The sequence below is a fragment of the Lontra canadensis genome, unplaced genomic scaffold, assembly GCF_010015895.1.
Source record: "Lontra canadensis isolate GAN:19392208 unplaced genomic scaffold, GSC_riverotter_1.0 scaffold10, whole genome shotgun sequence".
Classification (NCBI taxonomy): Eukaryota; Metazoa; Chordata; class Mammalia; order Carnivora; family Mustelidae; genus Lontra; species Lontra canadensis.
The window spans coordinates 3,913,414-3,938,632 of record NW_022631004.1 but is presented as its reverse complement, the minus strand read 5'-3'; the positions used below and the strand labels follow the sequence as shown (position 1 = coordinate 3,938,632).

The 25,219-nt window shown below is 45.0% G+C and overlaps 1 protein-coding gene across 2 annotated transcripts in view; it reads left to right on the top strand.

Moving 5' to 3' along the window:
- The first annotated feature begins 16,474 nt into the window (after nucleotides 1-16,474).
- MFAP3L (microfibril associated protein 3 like) overlaps nucleotides 16,475-25,219 on the top strand; it is a 39,473-nt gene continuing 30,728 nt past the window's right edge. Inside the window, exon 1 of one of the 2 annotated variants that reach the window (XM_032855487.1) lies at nucleotides 16,475-16,589. The gene's annotated coding sequence lies outside the window, so the exon portion shown is untranslated. The remainder of the gene's footprint in view (nucleotides 16,590-25,219) is intronic. The other variant, XM_032855484.1, reaches the window with a different exon arrangement.

Sequence of the window (25,219 nt, the reverse complement as noted above, 5' to 3'; positions counted from 1 at the left end):
CACGCAAGTCCTGGACGGGTCGGTAGTCACCATTAGGTTTTTTGACTGGGAGCAGCGGGGTGTTCCAGGGGGATTGGCACTCAATTAAGAAGTCTGCCTCTTTCAGTCACTCCAGATGAGCCTGTATGCCCAACTGAGCTTCCCGCAGAGATTGGATATTGTCTCTGCCAGTGAGGTTGAGTTCCAATTTTTAGTTCTATAATAACTGGGGCTTACCAAATGGTGAGCCTGGGTGGGTTATCTTCTGCCCGTACATCAGGGACTGCAGTCCAGAAGGCTTCAGGGTTGGCTTCAGGATGGTCTTGTTCAAATAGTCTCCATTCCTCATCTCGGGGTGTGTTAAGGACATGATTATCCCAGGCTCGGTGGGGCTTAGCTTCATGGTGGCCTGTCCCTGGGTCGAAAGAAAACTATGCCCCTAATTTTGAAAGTAAGTCTCTTCCCAATAGTGGTAGTGGGCTATCTGGGACATACAGGAATTCATGGGAGACTACAAGTCCTCCCAGTTTATAGGTCCGAGATTGACAGAAGGGTTAACCTGTGGCCCAATCCCCTGTGGCGTCCATGACGGTTATGGTTCTTCCTTTTAGGGCTGCCACTGGTAGTAGTCACTACTGAGTGCTCTGCTCTGGTGTCGACCATGAAAGTGATCTTTTGGCCCCCAACGCTCATATCAACCATGGGCTCCTGGGGGCCTAGCATCATTGAGCCTAGTCTGTCAGTCTGAATCTATATTTGCTAGCACAATGAAGTCAGGATCTTGGTTTGCCCGAGTCTCAGGTTGGGTGGAGGGCTTGACTGACCTGGGCTTCTGATTTGGGCATTCATTTTTCCAGTGTCCCATTTCCTTGCAATATGCGCATTGATCCTTTTTGAGGGCTCTGTGTTGCTGAGGTTGTGCCTCTGATTGTTCTGTTGTTCCATGTAGTTGGAGCCTTGTTGGAGGGCTGCTGCTAGCAGAGTGACTTTGTTTCATTTTCTTTTCAGACTTTCATTTGGCTATGGTGTCTAAGTTGCAGTAGACCTTGTTTGCTCTTTCTAGTAGTTGAGTGATGTTCATCCCGGCGAAACCCTCAAGTTTTTGGAGTTTGTGGTGGATGTCAGGGGCTGACTGAGACACAAACACTGCATTTACCATTTGTTGGTTCTCTGGTGCCTCTGGATCAAGTGGAGTGTATATGCAGAAAGCCTATCAGAGCTGCTCATAATAATTACCGGGTGTCTCTTCTCTGTCCTGAGTCACATCAGCCATTTTTGACATGTTAGTAGGCCTTTTGGCTCCTTGGCAGAGGCCCCGCAGGATAGCGTCTTAGTAGTGCTTGATGGCATTCCGGCCTTCCTCTATGTTGAAGTCCCAGCCAAGTTGGTTGTCCAGGGCAGACTTTTCGGCCCCTCCCTTTGGGTTTAAGGTGCCGACTCGTGCCATGTCTTTGAGCCATTTATGCACCTCCTGGAGAATTCTTCCTCTTTTCTCTGTGTTGAACAAGGTGCGAAGGAGCTGTTGGCAGTCTTCCCAGGTTGGTCGGTAGGTCTGGAAGATGGATTCCATAAGGTTGATCATTGCCTGTGATTTTTCCAAATAGGTGGGAGTGTGATACTTCCAATTCAGGAGGTCTGTGGTTGTGAAGGGCTGGTAGTAGATAATGGATCTGCCTGGTTGGGTGCCATCTACCCCAATTATGTCAGGATCTTGAGTTTCTCGGAGGGGCATCTGGTAAGGAAGGATTTCTCACATTCGGAAGTGATGTGTGATGTTCCATGGCTCGTTTTCTGGGGAGGGGTCCCCATCAGGGACAGTCAGCAAGGAGTCTGGGGAAAGGTCCCCATTAGGAACAGCTGGCAAGGAGGCTGGTGCTGGTTGTGGGGTTACTGGCATCTTGGGGAGTCAGAGACAGTGGGGAAATTGTTGCTGTTGACGAAACCAGAGGCATCAGTGGGAAGACTGACGGTGTAGGAGTGAGTGAAGGCAGAGAGGGTATGTCTGATGGTGAAATGGAAGGTGGTGGTGTATTGGGTCCCACTTTGAGTGCAGTTGGGAGGGCTGAGGCAGTTGAGAGGGCCGGAGGCCCATAGGACAGTGGGAGTTCATCATCTGGGTCCCCTTGATATATAGCCTTATTTCTGATGCCTTTGGTTGGTTGTGTGATGAGAATCCTGCACTGTCCCTTGCCATTGATACAGAACCGTACCCATGGTGGGAGGGTCCTGGGTATCTCTAACCAGGAATTGATGTATGGGAACTGGTCTGGATGTCCTGGGTCTCCCGTGACTACACAATAAATTCGTTGGATGGTAGGGAGGTCTAAGTTTCCTTCTGAGGGCCAGCCATCATCAAAAGTGGGCCACTCCAGCTCACATAGGGTTCTCAGTTTTCCTGGGGTCATATGTACCCTGTAGTCAGCACTAAAGCCTTTCCTGAAGTTTTTTCTTTTCTTTTTTTTTTCTTTAAAGATTTTACTTATTTATTTGACAGACAAAGATCACAAGTAGGCAGAGAGGCAGGCAGAGAGAGAGGAGGAAGCAGGCTCCCCACCAAGCAGAGCGCCTGATGCGGGGCTCGATCCCAGGACCCTGGGACCATGACCTGAGCTGAAGGCAGAGGCTTTAACCCACTGAGCCACCCAGATGCCCCTTTCCTGAAGTTTTGAAGCATACAATCTAAGACAGTGGGTTTGTTGTGTTTCCCACCCATTGTGAATGGTGTCGCAAACAAAGGGTGGGGTACAGCACTCAGGTGCTGTCCTGCTCGCATCTCTTGTGGGAACTTAGGAGTGTCTTAGCTAAGGTCTATCCATATAAGCCCTGGACCAGGGTACTCCGTAGAGTAGATGACCATTATGCCATATGACGCTCCACGAGACTCAGGGTGCAGCCCACTCAGACTCCATAGCCACAGAAGTGGAGCCATACAGACACACTCATACATTCAAGCATTCCTCAGATTCAAGCAGGTTGGACACCCTCCTCTGGGTATCCCTGGCTAATGGGAGGTGATCACTCTCCCCTTCCATCCTGATATTCCATCCTTCCATCCTGACTCAGACAGTGGCCCTGGGCCTTACCTGGTTTGATGGGTAGATCCAGTCAGTTCTCCCCAGTCTCCTATTGTTGGTCCAGCAGGACAGAAGTGAGCCATGGCTGTCCAGGAGAACCCAGCCTTGGGTCCACTGAAATCAGCGGGGCACTCCTAAACCCTAGGGTAGGTACTCCATTGCCCTCCGTGGCCCATCTCCAGACCCACACTGGTGGCACAATGGGCCAGTGTGGTTGGGTTTTCTGGTTAGGGAACCAAATGTTGTGGAAGTTCTGAGGTGACCGAGAAATAGCATGTGGAGAGCTGGGAGAACGCAGCTTTTTTAACGCCAGCGGGCTCAGTGGGATCCTTCCCAAAGTCTGAGCAACCGACCTTTTTTGGGACAGGTATTTATAGGCAAACTAGGGATTTTTCTCCATTTCTCACAGGTGATTGGCTCAGGGGTCTCGTGGTAGTTCTTAAAGCTATGTGGAAGTGACTTGGTGGAGAAGTGCCAAGTCATCCTTGGTGACTCCTCGTCTCAGTAAGGTGGCCATTTTGGGCTTTCCACCTCAGAACAAATCAGTATTTGAATTAAGTTAAGTTTGTTGGTTTAATTAAGATAGACATGTCTTTAAAATTAATCAGCACTAAATGTAAAACTTAGTCTATCGAGGTTTGCTGAAGGTCAAATAAGCTCATATTATCTCTGTTGTAATTTGTTAGCAAAAAGATGACTAAACTGACAGTTAATTGTCTCTGAAATTTTGATGGCTAATTGTTAAAATAGCTTTCAAAGTCTTTGGTAATCTGAAACTTTACAGTTTTGTTTGGATGATAAATGGAATGAAATTTGTTGGACATCTAGGTCTTTCCCAATGGGATAAAGTGCTAAATTACTGTTAACTGGACATAAGTTTGTGCTTTTACTTCTTATTGCTAAGAAACTATGGATATTTAAATCTGTTGGTAAATATGTTTTGTGCTTAACTGATTCACAAGTTTGCCATCTGAAGAATTCTGGCATAACAGTTCATAATTAGTTAATACTTAGTTGTCACTGGAGACTAAGGAGTTTCTAAGAGTGCAAATTTCTGCTAACTGTAACTAAGACCGATGGAAATAAGGGAAACAACTTTGTATGTGGAAAAGTAGGAGATATGTAAAAAAGATGTGAGAAATGGGAATACATTTTTGTTGAAGGTATAAGAAGATAATTTGTCCTAAATGAGAGGGTTGTCGGTAAAGAAATGGCTTGGGACAAAATCAGAATGCCCAGGAAACTTGTAGAAGGTTTTTGATGGGAAATCTTTGGAAAGGAATTTTAGGTGTGGTCAGGATGGACTAAGATAGAAATGAATGGATTATAAAGGTACACTTTATAGGTATACTATATAAAGGTACATATATACATATGTGTGTATATATATATATATGTACACTGTATATATATAAAGGTACACTATAAAGGTCCACTTTCAAAAATTCTCTTTTCGAAAGACAAGTTTTCTCGAATTGTTAATCTGCTCTGGATAAGAAAATGGTGAGCAAAGTTTTTCTTTTTTTTTTTTTTCCTCTTTGTCTGCTCAGAAAACCAGTTTCTATGTTTTGTCTTTTATCCTGTCTTCATTACTTGGTTAAACCTCAATATTAAGGGAGCTACATTTTGCTAACAACTATAGAACCCTATGTATTTGCCTTTCAAATTTTTGTCACCTTGGTTAAAAAAAATAAATTGTTGAAATCATCTGTAATGCTATGCAGGCATGTGTAATAACTTTCTAAGGTTTTAACAAACTCCCCAAGATTTAAATTATAAATGAATTCTCTTTAACTCATTAGGCCTTTTTCTTTGGTATGCTAAGTTATTCCTGAAGTATTGTTTAACAAATAATAAGCCTTAGATTACATTTGGGTAAATGCTGTAACTATTGTAAAGATAATATCCGATTCCTAAAGTTTTAGTGTGTTAATACAAGGTCATCATTACTGGATCTTTTGGCTGTTGAAGTGTTATGTGTCATAGGAATAACCTGATTTCCTTGCCAGCTCTGTTGTAAACTCTCATCAGATCTGGAGCCATGTTCATCCTGAGTTTTCATCATTTATAATTATTCTAATTCTCTTGTAAAATGAGTTTTATCTTTTTTTTTTTTTTTTTAAATGAGTTTTATCTTAGGGAGATTCATATAAGGGACTTTCAGGACAACACCGGTATTCAATATCTTTAAGATCAAAACTGAAATGGGTAAGAATTTCCAGAACTAACTAAGGCTGCACTCAAACTGAACAAGAACTAGTAGCATGGGATTAAATAAATTAAAAAGATGAATTATAGTGTTATGACCCTTGTTTGAAACATTGCTGGTTCTCTGTTTGCTCTTTCATACTAAGGAAATTTTTCTTAATCTGTGACTTACAGAAATGTAAAAATATTCATTTGTAAACAAATCAAAGCATTCAACTTCTTTATCTGAACCCTCTGAAACACAAAATGTCTCCGTAAGTATTCCTTCTTCCATGGAAATCCTAGTCATTTGCATAAGTCCAATACGAATCTGTTCTCCTTGTAACAGGACACCGTAGGAAACATTGGTTATTTTACCAAGGTTTTGACTGGAATGTCATATTTGAGAAACATGCTTAGGCTCAGATATGACCAGACAGCTTAAAGGAACTAAGGTTGACTTTATGAAACCTGGAGTCATAAAGCCCCTTTGAACCGTTGGCCTGATACCTTACTTACAGATTTCCCAGCAGCCTCACCAGGTGAGTAAAGGATGTCACCTACCGGCAGATGCAAGAGCCTCAGGATACTTTGGGGACCTCAGGAGGAGGAGTTTGCCCAAGTCTGTAGGTATCGCAGGCATGTCTGATGACAAACACTGGACTTGGCTTCTGGCCTGCAGAGGATACTAAAAGTTCAACCTAGAGATTCCTCATAAAGTTCCATCAAAGCAGATTAAGAAAGATCTGTATGATAATGCACTGTTCTTGCTGAGCTTATGTAAATAATTAGACCAAGTCTGTTAAAACTGAACTTGTTTTTCAAATAAATTAGTCCTGATTTGGTTATCTCTGGAAGTGAGGGTTATTTTAGAGGGAAAAATTATATTTCAGTAATACATCTTTGTGGATGTTAAATTCTGGATCTGATTGTCTTTAAATGTAGTTTACCTAAGCTAGACAACCTGGGGTAAACTTCAGAGAAATTATGACAGTAACTCATATATAGCCAATCTTCTTGCTTATTATTCTGTAGGGATAACAGAACCCTATAGGCACATAATTACTTAAATAGCTGGAAAATGGGATTAATTCCCCAACAATTGTATAACTCAGCTAGCACCTTGGCCAATTCTGTGTGGTTGGGATGATGAAACCGTTCCTAAAAGCCAGAGCATGCCCCACTCCCCAGGGTTAACTATGGACTTATGGAGATAATGGATGGCCCTACATCCTTTAGGATTGGATTGGATGATGCACTTGGGGGATGCCCGTTATCTCCTGAGAGAAGTTTTCTCCCACTTGCCAGTGATCTTTGTAATTAGGATATTAATGCTCTGCCTCAAACAAAGAGGTCTTCTTGATATTATTCCTTGGTCATATTTATCCTAGAAGCCACATCTATTAAGATACAATTACAAGTAAAGGCTTTAGCTAAGCATAAAAGAGCCCTCCTGGTAAAAGGAGTCTCAAAGCTCACTATGGGATGGTCTCTGACTGTCATGACTTCACATCAGGTCCAGAACATCTTAGAAACCAAAGGCCACCAAAGGCCACCAATGGAGGCTGACTTATTAAATATCAGGCTATGCTTATAGATATGCCTAAAGTAATTCTTGAAACCTGTCAGACTTTAAACCCATCTACCCTTATTCTAAACCTGACCATTGTACTTTTTTATAAAGCATAACTGTTCAGAGGTTATTGACCTTGCTTCTCTAGTCGACCAGATTTAAGATGACCCTATTGAAAATACAAATGACAGTTGGCTTAAACCTGTTCCCAAATAATAGTACCCTGGGCTACTGACTGGTTTGCTACTGATTGGGTCGGGTGACCTGGCCTCAGATGGCCAGCTCCAAAAGGAACCCACTGGATATATGGAACTAGCTACAGCCCTGGCATCTTCCGGGGTGGATAGGTCACTGAACCTTAGGGTTTGCCTAAATGCACAGTTGCATTATTAAAGCCATTACACCAATACAGCTGGCCCTTCAAATTTAATTAAAACCAGGGTGGACACATTTTGTATTACATTGGTATTGTTGGGTCCCCCCAAAATTGGGTACCCCAATAATGGGTCTGTGATTAAAGGAGCGAGACTGATACAAAGTGAATGTCAAGCAAAGCTTTATTTCGCACCAAGCATCGGGAATCAGACCGACCGTCAAACAGCCGCCCCTACAGAGAGGACAACCCCTCCCTGCTTTCCAGACTGACTTTTATAGAGCAAAGGCCATGTGGTTGGGCCTGGCCACACACAGGTGGCCAGTGAGATTGTAACACACACAGGAAACTCCACAGTGATGCTAGGTGACCAGTTGAATTACAATTTACCCTAGTAGACATTTGATTTAGCCTATCACCCCAAAGGGTGGGGGCCCATACTCCTTGGTAGCTAGGAGACAGTACGCGCCCCCACTGATTGAATACCTCCACCTGGCCTGACCCACCCTTGTACTTGGACTTTGTTACCTGGGACTGGTTTCCCCGACTTGCTTTTAAATAAGTTCCCCTGGGGGGCGGGGGGCAAGGTCAATTTAAGCTTTACAGCAAAATGGCAGTTCAGCCGGGGTGGGGCTGCTCTGGCTGAATAGGCCCTTACAGTATAATCACCTAGCCTCCATCTTTGTTCCTCCTTAAAAGGACTGGAGAATGTTGTTTGGCACATGGAAGCTCTTACTTCGTACATAGTCAGCCCTAACTAACCCTTGAAACAGCATTTCTCTATTAAAAGCTATGGTAATACAAATGTGTAAAGCAGCTTTACAAAATAGAGTGGCATTAGATGTTTTAACTGCTACACAAGCTGGAAGTTGTGCTATCACAAAAACAAACTACTATGCATATGTTCCAGATTATCACCAAATTTCTGGGTTTCTAACTGACACGTGTAAGGACCTATTTAGTAAAAGGCTTCCATTCAGGTTAAACAATAACTTTGTCGTTTAACCCTTAAACTGTCCCTGCTCCCCTTCCCCCAGGGGACTTACTTAAAAACAAGTCCTGGAAACCAGCCCCAGGTAACAAAGCTCAAATACAAGGGTGGGTCAGGCCAGGTGGAGACATCTGATCAGTTCGGGGGGGGATGCATACTGTCTCCCTAGCTACCAAGGAGTATGGGCTCCACCCTTTGGGCACCTTTCGGGCGCCAATTCTGACCAAGGTGATAGGCTGGTTCAAATGTCTACTAGGGTAAATTGTAATTTAGTTGGTCACCTAGCATGACCGTGCAGCTTTCTCTGTGTGTTACAGTTTCATTGGCCACCTGTGCGTGGCCAGGCCCAACCCCATGGCCTTTGCCCTTAAACGCTAGTCTGTGAAACAGAGAAGAGTCGCCCTCTCTGTAAGAGGCGCGACCCTGGCCGGTCAGTCTGATTCTTGATGCCTGGCGCGAAATAAAGCTTTGCTTGACCTTTGCTTTGTATCAGTCTCGCTCCTTTAATCATGGACCCATTATTGGGGGACCTAACAACATGAATACTTAAAATGGCATCTTAAATGTTAATCTCTTTCCTTCAGTGATCACTTTAAACTCCCGGACTGGAGAAAAATGACCAAAGGTTAACTATTGAAGGTCTTTTACTCAAACATCTCTTTCTTTGGTTACAGTATTAACCTTGTCTTGTCATTTCCGGTGTCTCCTTGCCTGGTGCCAAGACTCCTTCACTGCCAAGACTTCCAGCTAACAGATGATCCTTTCTGCTCAGGGAGAAGTTCACATGTTTACAGCGTTGGATTCAGCTGCCTCCATCTTTCCTAACCCCCCTACACATTCCCCTGCTGATCAATGTTGACCTCGGTAGGTAGGGACAAGTCCGAGCCCCCATTCAGCAGTAAGAAGTTACAGAAGATGAGACCTTCCACCTTCAACAACCTTAAAGATTTAAGGGTCAAAACTGTTTAGAGGGGTTTGAGCAGGAAACAAAAGGCAAACTGAGGACAGCGGGGAAGCTGAGGAACAGCAACCTCCCAGCACCACCCACGCCTGGGTGGGACCTGTGTGACATTCTTGCAGGAATCACCCATCTTTGTTAACACCTTGCTAGAGGGGAAAAACAACCTTAACCTGACAATGGCAAGGCCTCAAGGCCTCCGGTATCTTGTAGGTCTAATTTAGCATATGAAAGTTCTTGAAACCTCCTCACATTCTTGTCTTAATCAAGCTTTATATACTTTAAACTTTTAAAATCTCTCTGCTGATGGTTCCTCTGCAGCTGACTGTGGTCTGCGCCCGGAAAATATTATGCCAAAGTGCAGTGGAAGGACCCTTTAAAAAAATCAGAGATCTGGTCCTGGTCCTGTTTTAATTTGTGTGTATTTTTCCTAGGAACGCTGACGGACCCATTTGACCCCCTGAGCGTCTGGAACAGACCTGCAATGGCTCACACTCCAGAGGAACTTCTAGATTCATCCCAAATGCCTCATCCCACCATTCTGGAGGCTGAGGATTACAGCCCTAAAGCCTGTTCCTCCACAATAGCCACCTCATTCGAGAGCAACCTGCCAAGCAATGATCCCAACTTGGGGGCAACTGAAGACCCTCACAGTGCAGGCGTGGGAATTGCTGGAGGGTCATAAAGTTTAGAGTGAACCCAAAACACTTTTTCTAGCCATGATAGCACTTGTTGCCTTGCCAGGTATCCACTGCACATGCTGATACAACTTACTGGGCCATTGCTCAAGCCATCCGAACTTGCCAAACAAGCGTTTGACAATATACAAAATTCATTGCACTCAAATGGCCTTACTTCCTTTATTCGATTGCTGTCACCCTAGCTTTTGTCCTGTTTGCGTGTCTTTTGCCAATCGGCATTCCAGTGGGGTTCCCACCCCTTCGGCAGCTCCAATCTGGCCTCCATGAGCTTCATATAAAAAATAAAGAAGGTGTGGGGGATGGGGGGCATGGTGACCAGACAGCAAGCTGACAGGGTCCTTGCAGTCTTAGGGCCAGTGGAGAGAGCAGCCCTACCCACCACGGTTCAGCCCTAAAGCACTGCCATAACAGCTTGCAGAAGCCGTAAACCACACAGCAGGTTAGCCCTGAAGCTAGTTGATCTGAGGCCATGTGGTGTAATAGCCCTGAATGAGAAAACTGTTACTTACCTACCGGTAGATTGTTCCATTATCTATGCAATGATCAAAGTAACTCCCACGTGAGTGTATTGTACTTGCATCATAAAACTGCTGTAAACAAACACCTTAGCCTTGGCTGTGACCCTCCCGTCCCTTTCTTTGTGTTTCTTTCTCATCCTCACCCCCACCTGCGGTTTCTCCCTTCAGTCAAGGCTGGTCCTTGGCATTTTCTGGTGTTACATTTAACTATAAGCTAAAAAGAAAGAATGTAGACTTTCCTTCCCTCCCTTCCAATTCTAGTATACTTACTATAGAGAGGCATGAAAATCAACGGCACTGAAATGGACAATTCACCTTTCCGAGTTTATTTTGGGTTTCTCGGTGCGCGGGCTTACTAGGCTATTCTGGCTGAGGTCACAGCAATGCGGCAGATGCTCACCTGGGCTGGTGAGTGCCTTGGGCCTGAGCAGCATTCTGACATTGGAACCGTGACCTCCTTGTCGAGTGTCAGGGACAAAGGAATGCCCTTGTCAGACTCCTGGAGAATACGTTGGCTTCCTTCGGATGTTCGCTTTCCCACTTGTTGAACAGTGATTTATTTGATTACTTGGGTCCCTCTACAGTGTCCTCTGCCACCCTATGGTGGGAAAGTGGATGTCTGGCCTTCTCTCCTTCCCAAGGAAATTATAAACTAAAAACTTCCAGCTATGTGCGAAATATAACTTTTCCAGAATCCAAGAGAGAAGCCCCTGTGAAGTCAAGTTTTTACAGAGGGTTCCCTGCAGAACTCACCCCATCTCCCTAGCCAGCCTTTCCAGGGCCCTTTTCACACCTCGCTTAAGGGATCCCCTCTTCTAACCTTCCTGTGCAAATACCGTTGACCATTCAGAAAGCCCCTACACACGGGAAAAGATTCCTGGATTCATCCCTATGTGACTCATTGTGTGCACGGAAGTCCTGACGTTGGGAGGCTTGGCTGCAATGGCCATTTATGTTCCAGGCTAGCAAAGTGTCCAGGACGGTAGGGCTTTGGTGCCGTCCCCCAGGGAGGGCCAGGAAGGACGTGGCCCTTTGAGCTGGAGCTTCTGCTCCTTGTGAGTTGCAGGCACACCATCTGCTCTCCTGATTGTTGCTGCTGGCTAACTGGGTAGACCACACACACGTGTGCACACACACCTCCAAAGGACCAACACAAATGTTCAGTCTAAACCTATAATGAGGAAGGGAGTATTTTTCTAATAGTGATTCATACTTCTCAAGATGCTTCACTCTCCTTGGCCAGCAAATCACAAGATTGTGGAGAGAACTATTTGTTTTCTTTCATTCCTCCCCCATGCCCTGTCCTAATTGTGTCTTTTCAGACTCCCAGGAACTAGGAAAAAGACAAATGTAGGGTCATAGACCTCTTACTGTCCTCTTGCAGGAAGGGGGTAAGGTCAGAACTTCCACTGTCCCACCCACCCTTTGTCAAAGGAGGCTGAATTGAAGACAGGTGTTGGTGAATAACATGGGGTCTACATGGTTACGGAATAAAAATCCCTGTGTTTCAACACAGAGAAAGAAGCTCCCTTACTATGGGCTCTTCCATATTCTCCAGATTCTAAAATAAGTCAAGGCTATTTAATAAGCACAAACATGGATACACTTTTTGAAATGCACTGATGATACCCTTTCCACTCACATATATCTCTCTGCCAACGAAAAAGAATTACTGGGGCTACTTGAAGTTCTAGACTAACAGTTACTATTTTCCCTTTTATCTATATGATGTAGAGCTCTGTTTCGCAGACACAGTGTGTGAAATCCTCTCGAAGGCTTGTTAAAATCGCTGCCCCCGAGACCATTCTATCCAGGAGGTCTGGAAGACATTCCCCACCCTGGGGGTGGGGAGGTGTATCTTCCAAAGCAGGTGGTTAATTAAGTTCCCTCCACAGTTAACTCTAGGTGCTCTGAGCAGACAAGGGGAGATGAAAGAACTCTAAAGAGTATGTTCATTCCTAAAGGGTTAATCTGCTTTCCAAAGGTGCCATACCTTTAACACAAAAAAATAAAATATATTCTAAGGACTAACTATATAATTAGAGGATAATAACAACCCCATGGGGGGAAAAAACACAGTGATAAAGAACAATGGAATTTGTGGATTAATTAGCAATACAATGCTGAGCTTTGTGGGGTTAGAGACTGATAATACAAGGACATCAGACTGGCTCACAACACATTTCCCGGACTTCTGAAACTGAAGAAAATTTACTGGGTTTAAGGTCAAGTCCGAGATCTTGCTTATATTACTCAAAAAAGCTGGGGCGCCTGGGTGGCTCAGTGGGTTGAAGCCTCTGCCTTCGGCTTGGGTCATGATCCGGGGGTCCTGGGATCGAGCCCCGCATCAGGCTCTCTGCTCAGCGGGGAGCCTGCTTCCTCCTCTCTCTACCCACTCGTGATCTCTCTCTCTGTCAAATGAATAAATAAAATCTTAAAAAAAAAAAGCATAACCATTCAGCAGGTTGTATGTGATATGACTTTGTTCTGGTATTTTTTCTTTGCATTCTATTTACAATACTCAAGAGGAATTTTAAAAATGAATGAACTTTAAATATTGTAGGGTGCAAATGTCGATCATTCATTTATTAAGTAAAATGTTACTGAAAACTGAAAAGCAAAGACACAAAGATGACTGAGGCAAGCCCTTGTTGTCACATGGCCTACAATGTAATGGAGGAGTTGAAAAAAAATAAACCAAGGTTGGGTGTCAAAATGAAGACAAAGTATATGGTATATAGGTGAAGTATTCACAAGGAAGTCATCTTGAGGAGGTCGCAGGGGACCAAGCCTGAACTGGACATTGAAGGCTTAACAGTTGCGAAGGGGTGAACAAGCGGAAAGAAGAAACATAAGAATTAAAGGAACATGGAGGCATGAATTTGCATAGCAAGTAGTTCGGGCTGGCTAGGATATGGGCCATTAGGGGACACTGGCTGGAGATTAATCTGGAGAGGGAGACAGGGGCCAGTTCATGCTTCAAACTTGGACTTTATCCTGAAGGCACTATGAATCCATACACTAAGGGCTTAGCAAATATACTAAAATATAATTTGCTCAGAAAGAAAAGTCTGAGGAGGCATGGAGACTGGATTGGAGGAAACATGAGGAGAGAGAGGACTCATTTGGAAGGGATAATGGGCCTGAGAGGGCAGTGCAGGTGGAGGGTCCATACGCAGAGATGTCTAAATGTAGGGTGGGCAGTACCCAGTGGCTAGCTGGATGACAGAGGAAAGACAGATGGATGAATCAAGGATAACATCTTTACTTGTGGTGTGCAGAGTTGAGAAGATGTGGGTACCAGGAACCAAGTTAGGACACATAAGCAGGAGAGTGACTATAACTCTTGTGTTTGGGAATACAGAGCTCAAGTTTCCTGAGGGTCACAGCAATTAAGACACTGGTAGACCACATATAAGAGTCCAAACCCAGGGAGATCTGGACAGAATATAACGTTTGGGGCAAAGATACTCAAATCTATCTTTGGGGCAAAGATACTCAAAATATTAATAACCAGTAGAGACCAATGGTCAGGCATAGACACTGACCAAAGAGAATAGGTACCTGATTGACCAGAAAGAACTGTGGCAATTAACAGCTAGCATGACCTTATGTGTACACACCAACTGAACACCACCTTGGTACTGTCAGTCATTGAATTAGAAGAGCAGAAGGGAAAGCAGAAGGGAAGAGGCCACAGGACCGAACACTTAAGATGGGGTGGTGAAAAGGAAAAGAACCTGGAGGAACCATCAGAAAGATAGGAAAACTAAGAAAGGTTTATGTCACGGAAGACTGGGGACCAGGAAGCTTCAGTGGGGAAGGAATGGCAGTATGAACTATTAGAGAGACGTCTTACCCACCTCTTCCCCAGCCAGACTCTGTGGTGTAGATGCCTACACGGAACAAGAGCACTGCTCAGTAACTTGGGGGGTCTCAAAGCTGAGGGATGAAGGTGACCCAGCACAAATTAGAGTCTAGGGGGAAACAACTTAAGCTCTTCCCGGGAGTGACCGCCCACTAACAACGGTGTCTCCAATCATGCTGAAGCTGAAACAGGGAGGGATGAGAGGGAGAGGTTGTGAAGCCAACCCTTACGGAGGGTGTCTCCCACTGTCACACCAAACCTCACTGAGCAGCTGGCCCACCCGCCCATTTTCCTCCTCAGACAGAAAACAGACACCTATCCCACTAACCTGCCTGGGCTCACTGCAAGGCTCTCTCTGGGCTTTTGAGTTTATTCACCTCAAACCTGTAAAATCTCTTCCCTGTAATCTTTCTCCACTTCAGTCTTCTCTTCTGTGACAGAGCATTAAAAGCAAGTTTCCCACACCCTCCTCAAGCCTATTTAAGTCAGCAGGAGAGTATTCTGCTCATTCTCTGAAAATTTGAAAAAAGGTGGACAGAAGTCGCAGTGAACACAGAATTGTTGGAAGGGAAAAAAAAAGTAGTATGATACTGTGGTATTATATGAAAGTGACGACATTTAGTCTTTGATATGAGAAAATTTAGGGTTCTAGTGCAAATGTGAAGAAGTGAAAATTCAGGGTTTTGTGCGAATGTAAAGAATACTTTAAAAAAGATGTCGGTTTCTTTAAAGAAAGGGGCTGAAAAGTTCGTAATTATTGAAGATCCCACAAAGCCAATGTTAAACTAGTATTCCTAATTTTAATCTTTGTGGGAAAAATCAGGCTTTGAATCACCTATAAGCCAGATCCCACGCACCCAGCCCCCCAACTCGGGCCTGGCTAGGGGAGACCTGTCCACGTGTCGAAGCTATAGCGCACCTCCAGGGCCCTGCTTCCACCGGCCTCCTGACCTTCGATGTCGTGACGAGCGAGCACAGCTCCATCAACCTTGGGCAGAATGCCGCGTGCGGCATTCTGGCACTGTCCGGAGCATGCTCAGTCGAATCCTGACCCACTTTGCAGGTCCGAGCTCGGGGCAGGGGGTCGGAGGTGCTACTTAGTTCAGTTTGCCAAGGACGGAGAGAAGGAGGAGAGAGACCGGGAGTTGCTTAAAGACGCCTCTCTCTCCTTGTCAGCGGTCCCTGACCCGGCGGCGGAACATGCCCAGTCTGGCACAGGAGCCACCGGGAACGTCAGTGTCGAAAGTCCACCCTTCCGCGTTTTCTCAGCAACCAAGAGAAGGGGGCGGTACTGGAGCGAAAGGGTCAGATTGGGGGCGTGGCCAAGGGGCGGCCCGAAAAGAGCCCGGGAGGAGGAGTCTGGTTCCAGCCCCCGAAATTGTCTCTCAAAAGTAAAAAAAAAAGGGGGGGGGGGTGTGCTTACAGCGCAGAATGGTGCTGCCGAAGTTCTGCGGGCGTTTTTGAAAAAATAATTTTAGAATAACATATCTTACTTAAAAAGCACTGGACTGTCCGTTACACAATACTTAGAAACTGTAAATAATCCAAAAAAAAGGAAATTAAAATCCCGTGGAACCCCACCACTCAGAAGCCACCGGGGAACATCCTGCTGTACTTTCTCGCAGCCGCTTCTGTGTGGTCTTTGGAAGTGACAGCACAGTCACCCGGAAAAGCCTGCGAAGCTTTTGATGGCCAGGTGGCCTCCCAGGTGGCCTTGGAGTAGGCGCGTTCGGAGGCGGGACGCTCGGCTCTCTCCCATGTCCCAGGAGGGTAACCCAGAACGACACTGCGACGCGACGCTCAGGAGAGTAGCGCTGGAAGCCCGGGGAGCGCCCTGCTCCCCGACAATTATCAGTCACGCTGCCCAAGCACCGCAGCGTCGGAAACGAGCCCTCGGCCCCAGGAACACCCTAGGCATGCTGGAGCAGAGCGCGGGAGACCCAGGCCGGCCCCAGAGCCAGCGCCAGCGGAAGGAGGGACTCTCGGGCACGCTCAGCCCGTCCCCACCCCCTGCGGGCGGACTCCGGGGCTCTCCCAGGTCCGCCCGGCGCCGCCCGCTCCGCCCCGCGCGGGTGGCTGCTGCGAAAACCCGGCGGCGACACCCCGCGCGGCCACGCGCCTCCGCGCCGCCCTGCGAGTCGCACTGGGCATGCTCGGCACCGGCCGGCTCCGGCTGCTGTAGGTGGGGAGCTCTGCACTCCCGGCCGCCCGCGGCGCAGTCCGCATCGCTGCCCGGCGCGGGCGGACACAGCTTGCCCGCAGTAGGCGCTCCTGGGCATTGGGCGCGGGGCGTGGAGCGGCGACAGCTCGAAGACTGGCCATGGCGAGGGGCGCAAGGCGGCCACCTGAGTGGCGCGGCGGCGTCAGGTTAGCAGGGGCGCCGGGACAGCAGGGGCGGGGGTGCGAGGGTGGCAGGGAGCCCGGCACGGGGTGGGCGGCCAGGTCGCTGCGGCCGCGGAACTTTCGGGCGCTTAGGCTGGCGGAGCCCAGGGAGGAGGCGTCGTGCAGGAGGCGCCGCGAGGTCCCAGTAGCGAGCTCCTAGCGAGCCGGTCGCAGGATGCTTCGAGATCCGTGCGGGGTGGGACCCGGGGGGCGGTGGGCTGGGGACAGCCACCTCTCAGGCTAGTGCCATAATCTTACTACGGCGAAGAGCGCGGTGTCTACCGTGTGCTGCCGAGGAGCCTTCCAAACCTCCGGGGGGCAAGGGAAGCCAAGCAGCGGCGGTGGCCTTCGCCGGACTCCAGATCGCTCGAGTCACCGTGCCTCAGTTTCCCCGGGACGGGGGTAGGGTATACTGTCCCGTGGCCCGGAGGCTCCGAGTTCGGGTTTTGCGCCCAGCCTGGAGAGTGCTGCGTCCTGATGCTGCAGGAGTGCGGGAAGCTGTGGGTGCAGCAAGCCGCCGCCTCGCGACTGGAGCTCTCGGAGTTTGTCGCATTTGACTCCATAGCAAGTTAACATCGCATTGCTTCATGGCGTGGAATGGGGAAACGTGCTTCATCGGCTTTAAAAAAAAAAAAAAATAATTGCAAAGCCGATTTATTTTAAGCTCCGACTATTAACTTGTCTTTGCCTCCAAAAAAACCCTTGAGCTTGCAAGTTTCAAGATTTATGAACCAAGCTAGCAAAAATCAAAAAGAAGAAGAAGTATGTAGGTTCATTATCTGCTCACTGTAGAAAATAATTATGGTTGAATTGTCATTGTTTTTAAGGATACTTGTTAGCAGAAAAGTTTGGTTACTGTAGCAGTCTTTATTTTGTGTTAGCTTAGCTTATATTAAGAACTTGGAAATTTAGCTTTGGAGAAGCTCAGTGTTTTTTGTAAAGGTTTCTCACTTTTGCTTCTAGATGAAACAACATTTTTTTTTTTTTCAGTTGCTACTATGGTGAACATGGTAAAATTGTTCAGGATGAAATGTAAGATGGAAGAAGATTTATATTGAGACAGGAGAATGTTGGAATGGTGTGGTTTTACTGGCATTTCACTTTTACAGAAAAATTAAGTTTGTAGATCCTACTGGGGTTTCTACTGTTGGTTCTTCCTGAAACATTTAGTACCAATACCACTCTTTGGATTATCGGATTTAATCCGAGCAAGGTAAACAATCCTTGTTCTAGTGGGAACCTGTTCTACCTCTCAGGCTATATCCTTAAGTCTGTTCCCATAAGTACCACTTAGTAGGTTCAGTTGTTTTATTTATTAAGCTTATTACAAAACTTGTTTGCATTCTTGACAGACCTTAATAGACTTTGGAGGTGCGTTGACTTTTCGTTGGTTTGTGAATAGCCTTTAATGTTTGTTCTGGTCTGAGATGGCTCCAGCTCTAATTCCAGATCCTCTCTGTGATTTCCCCAGTGAGCTTTATGCTTAGCCTGTACATAACCAAGATTTAAGAACAGGAAAGGCTTGAAATGTCCGGACAACAGCAGTTAGCAACAACATGATTAGTATTTCTACAAATTAGGCCTGAAGTCCTCCATGTTAGCCCAGTTGGTTGATTGGTGGTGTTCATGGCCCCTAAATGTACTTCTAAATACAGTCACAGAACAGTTTAGAAGTTAGGAAAAAACACCAACACTAGCACTGAGAAATTGCATTTCCCTTCTCTGTAAAAATGCGCCAAGTTGAAAGTCGGCCTTGACACGGCATCCATGCACAGCTGATCCGTAGAGCAAGTCTTGCGTTCTCAGGCTGTGTTCCCAAGCAGCAGGCAGTGATGTCTCCCCCTTAGCCTCGGCTTCTTCCTGACCTAGAGGAAGCAGCAAGGCTTCAGTGTCACTCTTTGTCAATGTGAACTTTAATACGGATAAGTAGGCCCCCTTTTGGATCTAAAAAAAATCTCATTTTTTTTTTCAAGATTAGGAAAAGCAGTGAAATTGAACAAAAGGCATGTTTAAACGTCGTTTATTGCTTCAGAAATTCCACAAAAGAATGGAGTTTCCTAAACTAAAATGACCCAAACTGACAGGATTTAGAACGAAGAGGGCTTTTACTCTTGCTGATGAAGAAAAAATAGCAAAGTAGACTTTGTATTCAAATTAGGAAATAGGTGATCATTTCTTCTTTTTTGGTGCCTGTTGGGTTCTTTCAACTCAACTGCTAGGCACATAATTTTTCGTCTTATTTCCGTATCTTCAGATTTCTGTACTGTATGGTGGTATCAGAGACATGAGATTTTCAGAGCAAACTATTGGCCTTTAAAAATAGATCTTCCAGCATTCACATGGCCATAATTTATTCAACATCTCATTTGACTTGTAATTTGAATAGTTGAGTAGCTAAGGCTATTTAAATTTTGTTTAATTTTGAACTTTTTGTTCTATTTTTTTAAATGAAAAACTTCTAGATACTGAAATACCAAATAAATATTGTGGCAAAGTGGCTTTTAACCTCCAATGTAGTACAGTCAGATGTGTTAGAAGGGCATCATCTTTGGGAATTCAGAAATCATTCAGAGAGTATCACTTCCCTCACCTAACCGAGCACTTGGGGTGCTGCTTGCCCCTTTCCAGCCACGTCCAGGAGGACACTTAAAACTGACATGTTTTGATCCATCATAACTTAAAGTTAGAAATGTCCTAAAGAAAAGAAAAAGAAAATATCCTTAGATGTGAAGAGTTTAAGTTTGCTAGAATGCCTCCCTGGAATGGTTAAAGAATTCAGGAGTTTGACTGATAATGTGTTAAGACCCAGTTAAGAGCTGTTGGAACTAGTTTCTAAGCTATACGCAAAACAGAAGCCCTGTGAATTTACTATCTTGCCTCTGCCTCTACTGAGGTCTTCATTTATTAAAATAATCACCTTCATTTTTCTTCCCCACAGTGTTTAATAGTTAGGCCCCAGGGGCTGCAGAAATGAATAAGACTTAGTGACTCAGAATCTAGTCAGACAGACATACTTGAGGACAAGTAAACTACAGTGCAAGGTATGTGCTCCAGGAGAGGTATTTGTACATGGGACTAAGGAGACAAGAGAAATGAGCCCCTTGGATTGGAGGAAGAGGGGTCCCCGTGAAAACAGTGGTATTTCCATAGGATCTTAAGGACTGCCTAAGGAATTTGGGTAGAAGTCTTCTAACTGTCCAGGCAGAAGGAACACTACTATGGTAGTTAAGAGTAATGGCCCCCCAAAGATGTCCACTCTGCGACCTTGCAGATGTGATTAAGTTGAAGATTTGGAAATGGAGAGATTATCTGGATCATTCCATGGGCCCGTGTAATCACGAGAGTCTGTGTAGGTGAAAGAGGTAAGCCGAAGTCAGTGTCAGAGTGAGGCCATGTGAAATAGATTTTGACTGGCCATTGCTGACTTTGAAGATGGAAGGGGCCACGACTCAAGAATGCAGGCAGCCTCTAGAAGCTGGCAAAGGCAGGGAAACAGATGCTGTTCTGGAGCATCCAGAAGGAACACAGCACTGCCAGTTCTCCGATTAGCCTGGTAAGATCCCCTTTGAACTTTTAACCCACATAACTGAAAGATGATACATTTGTATGTTGAAGTCACTAAGTTTACGACTTAGTGTCATAGAAAGGAGCAATAAAAAGCTAATACAACCATTATGCAAAGAAAGACTTGGTGTGATGGAATACTGAGCAGAGGCAGGAGAAGGGGAATGAAATGGTCCTTTCATTGTGATGGTGCCATGCAAAGGAGTTTGGATTTTATCTTGTCACATATAGAGAAGCAGTGGGAAACCAGCTAAGCATTTTTAAACAGGAACATGGGAGGAACAGACTGTTGCCAGACTTATCTTCCTAAAAAAGCAATATATGGCTAAACCCCAGGTTTCATACAGCTGTTTGACAAAGGGTGTCCAGCCAGAAGTGGTCAGTGACAGAAATCTAGAACCCCCATGATTTATAATTCAGTTCTCCGAATTTATCTGAAATGGCATTTATATACATCTGTGAAATTAATAGCTTAAGAGACTCTTTTTCAGAATTTGTAATAGAAGAAGGTCATAGAAAATAAAGCAGAAGGGCCAAGTCACATTTTGATTCCTTTGTTTCTGCCCATTGTCCTCTTAGCAGACAGCTGCTCTGCTGACTGTGTACCGTGCAGACATAACCAGGGAGCCATGAAAGCTCAAATCTAGCGAGCTTTCTCTCGTGCAGTTCACTTGAGATGATGTAATGTCACCTGGGCCAGCTCTGACCGGTTGCTGTAGCTTGTGGGGTGTTTGTGGGCTTGTACAGGCTCAGCTGGGAAATGGCCAAAATCAATTAGCAGTCTTCACTATAGGCTCCGTATTTGCCAGGGTATGGATGAAAGCTATGATTCTAGATGACCTAACTTCTGTAAGAAATTCAGTCATTCTTTCCAAACACATTTGTTGACTCTTCAATATAAGGGCTTAATTTCTGTCCTAGAAAAACTTGCAATTGGTTGAGTTGCCATCTCTGTGTCTGGAAAACCTCACCTGAAGAAATCTACCTTAGTGTTACAAGAGTGGCTCTGAACTGAAGCTAAACTATATGTTAGAAAAAATCGGTAAGAGAAAAAACACTTTTCTGACAGCATGGTAGAGGAAGACTTGGGTTGGCAAAATCTGAAACTGGAAACAGACTTGACTGAGAATCATCTTAATAAGAACAAAACTGTATCCATATTGTCTAGCTCCCATCTGTAAACTTTGTAAGATTTTTACCTAAATGTCCTTATAAAAGGATGTAATAATTATTGTTCAGCACTAAAGGACTAGCTCAGTGCACACCATTTCTCTTTCTTGAATCTCCTCTGCCTTGGTCTACTGGGATATGTGCCCCCTAGTTCTCTCCATGCTTATTTTATTTTATTTTATTTTATTTTTTTATTGCTCTTTCTCAAAGAGAGGGTTTGTCTCTCTTTTCTCTGAGTTCTAACCTTGGTCTTCTCATCCTGTGGTCTACTGTGTTCTTTCTGGGCAATTTTTTTCCTCATGACTGTATTACTAGCCCATACACCAGTGTCTCCAAAGCTGTATCTTCAGATAAGTTTCTCTTATCCATTCATTAATTAACTCATTGATCCATTTAACAAATATTGATGATCTCAGAGCGTCATGGTGGGGCAGATGTGCACAAAAATAATGGCAGGAGGAAAAATGAAGGTACGGATAAAGAACGGCGGGAGATGGAGAGTCCAGGGCTACCAGGGGGAATCCTGGAGGGCTTTTGAACCAAGACTTATAAGCCAAGTAGGGGTTTGCCGGATGTATAAGGTTATGAAGGGCGGCATGGCCAGCCGGAGACATGAGAGGAAGTCAAGAAAGAAGAGAGGCAGGGGAAGCTCCAGAGATGAGGTTAAAGAGATCAGTAGGAGTCAGAGCATGAAGGATCAGATATGTCCTGCCAAGGACTTTAGCTTTATACTACTGACAAAAATGTGGAATATGTTCTAAGTCAGATCTTTCGGAGTCTGCTGACTTTGGCAACAGCGTGGTCTGTGGATTGGAGACAGGCAAGACTAGGGGCAGGTCAGTGAGGAAGGAGTCTAGTAGAGGGGTGCCCATCAGAGATGATGAGCACATAAAGCTGGGCCCAACAAGGGACGTGTGGCCGTGTGGGCAAGGAAGAAAAGGAGGAGACTTTGGAAGTGACTCGCATGTAATCGGATTTTGTGTTCCTGCAGAGTGTGGAAGGTGCCCTCTCTAGGGTTCTGCAGAGCACAAAACTTTGCAGGACCAGACACACTGACTTCCACTGCAGATGCTTAACCAGAGGGACCTAAAGCAGTAGAGGAGCAGGAAGCCCAAACTCACAGCTGTGTGTGGAGGAGGAAATCAGAATTTCCTTGCCGGGCACATACTTTGTAAGGGAAACATGGAAGAAAGAAGGAATTGATTCTCTGATGGTTCATCAGCTTCTGGGCAGAAGTATTTGGGGATGCTAGTGAGGCTGAAATGATATTGATACGGGGTAGACTTCCCCTAATTCTGCATTGGAAGATAACTGTCTTAGAGGCTGGGCTGAAGTTGACTCTTTGTAATCCATGGAAAAGAGGAAGTTTGCTGAGCAGGTATTTAAAAATAATTCAAAATCTTGCCTTCCATTGAGGATTTGAGTGGGCTCATGGTGCCAGGAAGGCTGTACTCCTTAAGGAAATAAATGGGTTGGAATAAAGTGCTCCAGAATTACTCATTGACAAGTCCCACCTAGTTTAGCCCTGGAGAACCCTGGCTGGGGCTAATTCACTTCATTTTCATTGGTTTATTAAAGCGGTACCTCTCCTAGACAAGAGGGGATGCATCTGTTCCGGGGTCTGTATCTTTCTGTACTATTTTGGAAATAGCAAGAACTCTGTATTTGTGAAAGTGGGAACTATTCCAAGTTGACCAGTTAATTCCTTCCTTCCCAGTGGCCAAGCTCCTTTGTAAAGAAATAAGTAGGTGTATGTATAGGCATTTTGTTTTCTTAAATATAAAAAACCCACTTTCCTTGGTCTTCAGCAGGGGGAGGTTTTTGAGTAAAGACTGCATTAGTATTTGGCTCCAGGCTTCATCCAGGATTTTCTTCTGGGCCTTTACACCCCAAGATAGCTACAGGATAGTTTGAACATCTAGTAACCCTTGAGATATCTTGCTTCTCAGCTGCTAGTGTGAACTTCACTTTGTAAATTTCTGCTTTGTTACCAAAGACAGGTGCTGGGCTGCATTGCCCTTAGTAATCACACCTGGGCTTCTGCTCTTGCCTTCTCCCCACCCACCTTTGTGCCATTCCTGTTGTCAGTCCCAAGCTGGAGGGAAGGTTTTATTCCTTCAAGATTTCAACAACGCTGGATTATCTGGCGTCTGAGTGAGTCTTGCTCATTAGGCTTCCCAAAGGTAACTTGGTTTTTTCTATCTTAAAACACTTTTGAGGAACTGGAAATAATTTCTAGAAAATAGTTGCATATCACCAGTACTTTGCTTCACCGAGGGCAGAGCATTTATTCCTGTGCAGCTGGACCCGGGACATAGAGTGGACTTTTGCTTCCCTCCTGCCTTCCTAGGGCATCTCATCTCTACCTCTGTGCTATGGCTGTCTCCCCTTCTTTAACTGGTGTGTTAGTTTTACATTCTAAGTGATGGATCATCCGTCCCAGAATCCTCTTTATCATTTCTCCTAAGTAACCCTCAAGGCCCCCTTATTAATTAGAATTTCTGGAGGAGTACTCTGATATCCGAGAGTTCTTGAGATGAGGATGCACATCAGACCCATTGCACGAGCCTCGCAAAAACCTACTCTAACATCAGATTAGATTTTTAGATTAGATTTTCATTTTTAAGTGGCATGCCGTGTTTATTTCTATTCCTCCTTGTCTAAACTAAGCCATTATTCCTGCTGAGAAAATTAACCTGTCTCCTTTATTCATCCTTCAGGGTTTGACCAACCCCAGGGAACATTCTATGACCTTTCCAGCTGGCCCTCCTCTGAATTTCTGTGGTATTTGCCCAGTTTAGTGCTTAATTATATATTGCTTGGTATGTGGTTATCACCATGATTCCAGACATCATTAGGGTAAAGAACTGATCTCACAATTTTTTTTTTTTTTTTTTCAGCTCACAACAGCCGGTACTAAACATAATAGTGGCCTCATAAGTACTTTGAGTTCAGCTTAACTGATACAACTGGCTCCTGGATTTTTATCACTTAGCTGAATTTGACTGCACAGGTGAGACGTCATTAAGAACATCTGGCAAGTGTGCTCAGGGCCTGTTCCATCAACGCTGAGAGAATGGCAAAGCTTCCTTTAAAAGTCTGTGTGGCAATCACTGAATCCATGTTTTCAACGTTCTTCTGGTTTTTTGTTTAGTTCAGGCAATTTTCCATATTGTCGCACTGAAAAAACACTTAATTTGGGGGAAAGGTTGATCTTAGGGTATGCGCTGAAGTCAAGCTAGAAGATTATGATTAAGATTTGCTTTCAACCAGATTTTGAAAGATAATTGATTTTATGTCCAAAATTTTAAAATAATTTTAAAAACAATAACAATGTTTCAAAATAAACAGTTTTCAATAACGATTCTGACAGCTTTGGGTGCTCATGGCGTTCACAGAGTTTGGCCAAGCTCTGGTATTCACTTGGTGGCCACTGGGCATGCGTTAGCCCGGGAGTGAGAGTAGATGAGATTCTGTGAGGGGCTTCTCCTCTTGGGCTGGCGGCTTGGCCTCCGCTGCTTTCACTGTCAGTGTGGACAGAAAGAACCACAAGGGCCTGCCTGTGTCCTAGGATAGTGTGAGACTCAAACGGGGTACCATCCATGGGAGCGTTTTATAAACCGTCAATGCTAGGTAAGCATAAGGGCCATTGTTATTGAGCTCTTAATAACAAGTCAGATAGGGTTTGAGTTACAGGATCTCTTCTGATCTGCTTTCCACTAAGATCCAGGTCCTAGTGTCTTTGAACAACACTCGGCATATGGGATTCAGATAAATATTCATTATGTAATTCCACTTTGTGATAATAAGCTGGTAAAGAAAGAAGGAGGAAAGGCTTTTCTAACTACCTCTTCAGTTGTTGAGCATATTTTTACAAATAG